The sequence below is a fragment of the Schistocerca americana genome, chromosome 1 (assembly GCF_021461395.2).
Source record: "Schistocerca americana isolate TAMUIC-IGC-003095 chromosome 1, iqSchAmer2.1, whole genome shotgun sequence".
NCBI classification, from domain to species: Eukaryota; Metazoa; Arthropoda; class Insecta; order Orthoptera; family Acrididae; genus Schistocerca; species Schistocerca americana.
Genome location: NC_060119.1, coordinates 1180857826 through 1180866624, shown reverse-complemented (window position 1 = coordinate 1180866624; position 8799 = coordinate 1180857826). Strand labels below are relative to the sequence as shown.

Below are 8799 nucleotides of genomic sequence, written 5' to 3'. Positions count from 1 at the left end.
GGTAATGTCACTGATGAGAGTGCCACTAAAGCAAACTTACATGGTTTTCCTAAACTCCTTCAGCAATCCTTGTCAAATCTGAAACCGTTTGTCGCTGACAAAGCGTTCCTTTCGTCTTCTTTCCCATTTGCTTTACGACCATACGTAGTTATTATATGGCTTCGGGTTGAATTCCTTCACTCCATGTAGACACTTTGGAGAATGCCCGTTGATAAACCAAAAAATTGGACTGTTTCGCTGATGGTGTGTTCAAGGGCGCGACGAAACACGATAGTTCCTTTCTGTCGCGTCTCCAAACGGACTATCTCGTGACGCAGATTCCGTACTGCTCATTGGTACATACACAGATGTCATCAGCATATTATCCTTAGAATCCTACCATCAGTGTATAGGATGCTGTGTTTTTTAGTTACATATTATTCATATGTATACTCAATTCTTAGCTATGGCATTATTTTTTTGAACAAATGCACAAAATATGAACACAGTTTTCAAACTCCAGAAAAGAGCCATAAAAATAATAACGAAAAATACTAGTCGAGCTCATTGTAAAGATCTGCTTAGAACATCGGGTATTTGAACTGCTCCATGTGAATACATTTACCAGTCAGTTCTACACATCAAAAATATCATTGGTAATAACTGCACAAAGAGCTCTGTCCATGACCATGCAACAAGAGATAGACTCAACTTACATTTATCAAGAAAAAATAAACATAACACTCAAAACAGCATTTTCTACCAAGGAATAAAACTGTACAATAAATTACCAAAAGAGGTTAAAGAAATTGCAAAAATACACTTATTTAAAAAGGCAGCTAAAAAGTACCTGTTATGCAATTCATTTTATACATTGAAGGATTACATAGATAAAACAGAGCAGGGGTAGATAAGAAATGTTATACAAATAAATAATAATAATAATGATTATAAAATATCCAACATTCCACATAACACCTTCACTTTATGTTTTCTTCCTTCTTTTTTTCCTTTCTAGAAATACTTAACCCCAAGCTACGCATAGCACAATACTAACACCTCTTCCTCTTTCTGAGCTCAACATCTCACTCATTATAGAGGGATGCTGACTCAGTTTTTCAGGGTAGCAAATGGGAAGTTGCGGTACGGAAAATGGCCCAGAGATCACCAGTGTGTGTGTGTGTGTTTTTGTAGTGAGTGAAGTGTTATGAAACAATGTGTGTATAGTGTGTGCAGTGACTGATAGTGAGATATGAGTGGACAATGTGGCATTACATTATTTAATAAGTTATTTGTAAAAAAACTATTGTATACCAGGAGTAAATCCAAAGATTGTCTCTAACTAGAAGTCTGTAAATATATGCATATACGAATTAGCTTACTTTAAATTGATCTAAATTTGACTTTGACATGTCCTATATCGTTGTAAAAAGAGATCTATGGATAAATAAAGCTACTGCTACTACATCACACGCAGTGCCATGACTTACGTCATCAGTGGAGGATCACATGACCGGATAGTACCAGTCATACGCCATCCGCAGCGCTTCAGAGTGATTGGTTTGCTGTTCTTTGGGGGGTGGGAGGGACTCACTTTTTATGCGGTGAGTTTATTTAAATTGTTCTCGGGTCTTCAGACGGGTGTAGTCGATACTACACGAATCATTGTGAAACGCCATCTTCACGTGAAAACTGAGGAAAATCGGTTAGCCCACCCATGTGATGCTTCAGCAAAAGCTAATCTGAAAATGGCAGCATGTGTCGTTAACGAATATTCGTTGTGTAGTGAGGACTATGCCTGGCTGAACATCCAGGAAGAATTTTAGTTACGAGGGGCGTTCAGTAATAAATGTAACACATTTTTTTCTGAAAGAACTTCGGTTTTATTCATTAGTCCAATACTATGACCTGATAGTCAGGGAGAGGCAGGATAAGGCAACGATTGTGGATGGAGCCTCAATGAGCTACCGTTGGCTACACTAAAAACAAACACTTTGTTTAAGGAAATAATTTTCAACAATCATCTTATAGAAATTTACTATATTGACGGCTGAAGGCCTTACTAAGAAAGAATTCAAAATTATTTGTCGGCTGAAAGCCACAAGCAATGTTACAAACAATTAACGGCTGAAGGCCTGAATTACAAGTGAGGAAGGCAATTACACATTAAAACATTAGGGTAAATTTTAAACAATTATGACAACTTGACTAAGTAAGACGAGTGATCCACAGAGAGTGCTCCACGGATCGACCTGAGGAAGGTCACTACAGCTGTGCAAGCAGTGAGACTGGCAGCCAAGAGCAATGCTCACCTAAGGAGGGCAACTCAAACTAGAGACGGTTTAAACACCGATCAACCCTCTTACCAAATCCACCTAACGCCAGATAACCAGAACAACGATGGAATAATTCAGGCGAGGGCGAAGTGACAGCACTACATCTCCAGAATCCGGTGTTTAAAACACCAAAAGGCAGAAGGAACCACTATAACCAAGATAGACAAGGAAAACAATTATCGATACCCCAGTCGAGGAAGCTGTCAAATTACACGCCATGCCGGACAGCATCGGCAAGACGAGGAAAAGTACACTGCCGCAAATTACGCTATCCTCCAGGGCAGGTAACTGGGGCGTTAGCGGCCACTAGGCAGTAAGATACCGCTGGTTGCACTTCACCAATAACAACACCAAATCCAAACTAACATCAAGGAGTAGAAGGCGGCTAATAGCGTCCACAAACCTGACAGACTCCACTTGCTGCGGTTGGTCTTACCGACCCCGGGAGCAGCAACACGCAAACAACAGCGAGATCTCAAACAGTGGAGGTTTCACTACTGGATTAGGTTCACTCTACTTCAAATATCCTGGGTTCGATCGTCGGCTGCACCCCCTCGACCCGACAGTGCCTGCACGCCGCCAGCAGTCCCGGCCTGCCCTCGCGCTGCGGACCTCCTCGTTGCTCCGACCGAAGTACAAATTTATGACACACACGATTTAACATTTTAATGTTCGGATAATAAGTTGCCGTCTCTTTATCTAAGAATAGATGATGAATGCAGCTAGCCGCTATCTCTGTGTATTGTCTTGTCTGTATAGACGTGTACCTGTTGCCTTTAAGATCCCTTCACCTTCACACATAAATCCATACAGTAAAGTAAGGCCCTCCCCGTTCTTGGCTGATCCGTGATAAGACAGGCGAAAAATTAGACTAATGGAGGATTATTAGTATTATATCTATTTTCATTCGCCCTCTCTCTTTCTCTCCTTTATCTATGTACAGTTTTTAATATAATTTTTCATTACGTGAAATCAGCCGAATAGAATTTTTGGTGGAGTCCTTCTTCTTGGTAATCAGCGGCTGGCTTGCTGTAAGAGATCTTTAAATTTATTATTACTGTTAAACACTGCAGTCAGTCGGGAGAATCAATCGTGTGGACAATTTGCTCCTTTTACGAAAGATTGCGAATTCCAGATGTGTACGAAGCCTTTTTGGACGATTTAACACAGATTCAGTGATTGCAGGCTCTCTTCGACACAGCTGAAACTTCCCCACTAATTACAGGGCCAACGTGATCATCAAATGATTCAGAAAAAGCTCATTCGTTCATTCACTCCAGAACAAAAAAGTCACAAACCTTATTTATGGAGGAAATTGTGTATTAAATCCATCTCCATTACATATCCAGATCTCCGGTGATTCCACGCCTTAATTATTTTCCTTTTACAGTCTCTTTCTCTTCAAACAAACCGCTAGCGGCACAAATGTTAATTGGCTCGCGAGAAGAAAACCAGAATATGTGTCTCTCCGAAACACGTCAATCCCTCAACAGATACTCCAGAAGCTGTCCTAGTTACCACTCTAACAACCATGGAGAATGCATATATGCATCTCTGTTATTTCAAAGAATAAACGCACTAGAAAATACTGTGGCGTCGTCGAGCTGTCGCCGCGTATATTAGGAGAAAATCTGATCAGATAACTTTTCCAGAGTGAATGAATGCGGATAGTTTGATTGAAAATGATTAATTGGTGCGTGGTAGAGGGTATTTTCTGTGGGGACATTACAACGACGACCCGGAAAATACCAGCGGTCGCACCAAAGATAGTACCACAGTACTGGCTATCGATAACCGCTGCTGCTGCCACTCACGGACAAACAATACTAGCAAACTCATTGGCGTTAATAACAGAAGAAGGAAAGAAGACGCCACTACCACTATTAGAAGACGCCAAGCTATGAACGGCAAGAACGCGAGGTGCACACGGCTCAAATACACCATATTGTTTTCCACTCTTCCGGTCACAAACCCTGGCTTTCAACGTAATGTACGTTTAATGCGACGCCCTTACGCCACCTTGCTTGGGAAGGCCTGCCTGTCTGCATGGTCCCACTCTGCTGGTCTAAGTCGCAGCCGACATCTTGCTACTTCAGCACCCTCCCAGTCATCCAAGTACTGCTTCCCGGGGAGTGCGTCCTTCATTGGGCCAAACAGATGGAAGTCGTAAGGTGCGAGATCCTGGCTGTAGGGCGGATGAGGAAGAACATTGAGAGTAGTACTAAAACAAGGAAGAGGAAGAACAGTCCAATGAAGGCTCTCGGGTGTGTAGCAGACTTGTGTGAGGCCTTGCGTTGTCATAGAGAAGCTGAAGTTCGTTTGCATTTTTGTGGCGACAAACAGGCTGAAGTCATTCATTAATTTCTTGAGGGTAGTGCAATACGGTTCCGATTTGATCGTTGCGTCATGAGGGAGAAAATCAAACAGAATAAATCCTCAGAATATCAGGAGACCGTCGCCATTAATTTACTGACCGAGGATGCGGCACATCAGGCAAATCTTCCCCCTCATAGAGGCCTTCATTGTACCCTTTCCATCTATCCGCTCTCTCCAATGCATTTAACAGTGGACTTCCCGTTGTATTCTTAATGTTACAGCTTTGCTTTTAATCCCCAAAGGTTGTCTTGAGTGTATGCTGAATCTGTCCTTCCGACAGTCATTTCTTCTGGAGTTCTTCGCATTTTTCATGCAGTCGTTTAGTCTTCCCTCCACTTCCTATTTATTTTATTCATCACCGACGTGTAGTTCTGTATTCCTAAATTTCCCTGAACATCTTTGTATCTCCTCCTTTCATCGATCAACTGAAATATTTCTTCTGTTACCCATATCTCCTTCTCAGGTAACTTATTTGTACCTATGTTTTCTTTTCCATCTTCTGTGATTGCACTTTTTAGAAATGTCCATTCCTCTTCAACATTACTACCAACTGAGCTACTCTTTATTGTTGACTCTACAGCTTTAGAGAACTTCAAGCGTATCTCGTCGTTTCTTAGTGCCTCCATATCACACTTCTTTGAGCACTGATTGTCCCTGATTAATCTCTTAAACTTCAGCCTACTCTTCATGACTAATACTTTGTGATCTGAGTCTACATCTGCTTCTGAGTGCACCTTGCTATTCAGTACCTGATTTTGGAATCTCTGTCTGGCCATGATGTAATCTAACTGAAATTTTCCTGTATCACACGGTCTCCACCAAGTATACCTCCTCCTCTTGTGGTTCTTGAACAGATTCAAATGGCTCGGAGCACTATGGGACTCAACTTCTGAGGTCATTAGTCCCCTAGAACTTAGAACTAGTTAAACCTAACTAACCTATGGACACCAGAGACATCCACGCCCGAGGCAGGATTCGAACCTGCGACCGTAGCGGTCCCGCAGTTCCAGACTGCAGCGCCTAGAACCGCACGGCCACCTCGGCCGGCTTCTTGAACAGAGTATTCGCTATTACTAGCTGAGGATTTGTTACAGAACTCAGTGATTATGCCTTAACCGTTCAGTCTGGAGCATAGTCCCCCTTATAAAATTCCTCCATGATCCCCTATTCAGTGCTAACATTGGTGCCTCTTCTGATGTTAAGACTGTTAGTTCAAAATCATTCTTAACCGAATCCTGGTACCTTCTCCTTGGTCTACCTCGACTCCTCCTACCCTCTACAGCTGATCCCATGAGTCTCTTGGGTAACCTTGCTTCTCCCATGCGTGTAACGTGACCCCACAATCTAAGTCTGTTCGACCTGACTGCTACATCTATAGAGTTCATTCCCAGTTTTTCTTTGATCATGGTGCGAGTTCCTGTTGTCATGTCCTAGTTCATGAACCACGGGCAACGTGTGAGTGGCCAAGTGGTCCTGACAGTCGGGATACCAGTTACTTTGGAATAAGGCTGGGCATCTCGGACATATTCTCAGTCGTGGTGACCTTTGTGCTCAGACGGCAAAGACTATCAAGGCCACCGGTTAGTCGCCCAACCGTTAGGGATAAAACTCAATGGCACCCGGGGCAAGTAAGGCTAGCAACCTGCGTCCCTGGTACTTTAAATATGATGCTGGCAACAATCAGAGTCGGCATGTATACCTGAACTATTGATGTCGATGTTGGTTCGCTGTTGATTCTGATGAGAACAGCTCTACCATTGAACTGTTCACAGTAACACACTCTCTGCCCTACATTCCTATTCGTAACGAATGCTACTCTCGTCATAACGTTTTCTGCTGCTGTTGATATTGGCCTACACTCATATGACCAGAAATCCTTGTCTTCTTTCCATGACACTTCAGTGACCCCTACTGTATGTAGACTGAGCCTCCCCATTTCGCTTTTCAGATTTTCTAGCTTCCCTACTCCGTTCTAACTATGAGGCAGTGCTCGCCGTATCTATGTCACGCATACGACCATCACTTGCCTGCAGGCAGAATCTGCTTTCACTGCTGCAGACCACGGAGTGCCATTCCATCTTCCAGTTGATCTTGCATCGGCACGGGTCGAGCCGTGCACGTCGATACTGTGCCGTGAGTGAAAAACGTGCTGGAGGTGTGCGTGCCCGTAGTCTCACCGCTAATAACCGGCTCGCAACACTCCGTGTTGACACGTGTGGGCTCACAAACCCACTTATCTGTGCTGCGGTAGCTGCACAATCATCTGCCGTTGCTGCCCTTACAGTACGACGATCGCAGCGGGCTTCTGTGCCCCTGTGAACGTCCAGAACCTCTCCTATAGATGTGAGAATGTTCACGTCACCGCTGATACCAGCACCGTTGCACAACTGGGGCAGCACGTTCAAAATGTGTGGCAATTGTCCGAAATGACCAATTCGCCACTCGGGAGGCCACAATTTGAAGCCTTTCAAACTCTCTCAGTTGACTGTAGGAAGCATGAGTGAGTCTCCGTGAGTCTTCTGGCTGTTAGAATTTCCTATTAACGGGTAGACAGCTGGCGTTCTGACAGCTATGCCCCAACAGTACCTGTTTGCGGACGTCGTTGAAACCATTGTCAGTAAAATTACTACCCGTAGGTGGCATATGCTGTCATCAGACCAAAATCAACGTCGTCTTTCCAGGTGCACTAACTCTTTTTTTATGCAGTGTAATTAAGTATACACACATTTGCATAAAAATAGTTGCTCCATGTTTAAATACTCGTATTACACGTATACATAGGTGAGTTAATGTTGAAGCATTCTATTTGCACTTCTACAAATTAATTTTAACTAATTGTTTCCAAGATGTACCAGCGATTTTATTGATAAAGTTGTAAACACTTTAATTATATATAATATATCGCTGTTTTTCTTCTTCGTACTGAATCGTCGCGGGAGAGTAATTGTAACTGGATAATCTTGGGGAGAGGGGGTGAGGGAGGGAATGTGATGTGGAATGGACAGTCTTGGTGGAAGAGCTATTGTAAATGGAGCTAAAATGTATCACACAGAAGACTATGAGACTACCAAGAAAATAACAAGAGAAGTAACATTTTATAACTCTAGATGTGGATGAGGAGAAGCTAAGCTTGTAAGTCAATGCAATCAAAAGAAACGGCTATCCGTGTCACATATTTTGAAGCAAACTCACTCATTAACACCTTTACGGTACTTCCTTTTGACCTAGAATCATGAAATTCGGCCAAAAGCAGGGTTTCACACTACAAGTAAAGGAAAACATCCGGAAATTGTTTATTTGTAATAGTATAAAAAATATTTTTTGTCTTTTTTATCGGACTTCTGGCCTAAAATTAAAGGATAATTAATTGAAACACTCAGGTGCCGACAGGTGTTGTTGACATACCTTGATGAGGAGAGCTGAAAGCGTGTGCCCCGACCGGGACTGGAACCCGGGATCTCTTGCTTACATGGCAGACGCTCTATCCATCTGAGCTGCCGAGGACACAGGTCAATAGCGCGACTGCAGGGACTTATCTCTTGCACGCTTCCCGTGAGATCCACATTCCCAGCTGTCCACAATCTACATACGTAATGTTCCTAATAGATACGTATGTAGATTGTGGACAGTTGGGAATGTGGATCTCACGGGAAGCGTCGAAGGGGTAAGTCCCTCCAGTCGCGCTATTCATTTGTGCCCTCGGTGGCTCAGATGGATAGAGCGTCTGCCATGTAAGCAGGAGATCCCGGGTTCCAGTCCCGGTTGGGGCACGTATTTTCAGCTTTCCGCATCAAGGTATGTCGACAACGCCTATCGGCAGCTGAGGGATTTCAATTAATTATCATTTATTCTAGAGAAGCTGCACGGTTATCAATGGTATCTGTTCTTTCGAGAACAGTTACTATCTTCATATATCTAAAATTAAAGCATTCTCGAAACTCTTGGATTTACCAGGAGTGATATCTTGGCAGTATCAGTATATATGTAACAGGTTCTCGATTCCCAAGTATGATGAACTGTCTATATACAAAATTAAGTTAGTACAGAAGCCTCAGTGGACGGGACCTAGACATACCTGGCCAGTTTTATTGTCCCTAATACTTAGAAA

The 8799-nt window shown here is 43.1% G+C and overlaps 1 non-coding gene across 1 annotated transcript; it reads left to right on the top strand.

The window, feature by feature from the left end:
• The first annotated feature begins 8386 nt into the window (after nucleotides 1-8386).
• On the top strand, nucleotides 8387-8461 carry Trnat-ugu. The gene has a single exon. It is a non-coding gene; the product is annotated as a tRNA-Thr (tRNA).
• Nucleotides 8462-8799: the final 338 nt, after the last annotated feature.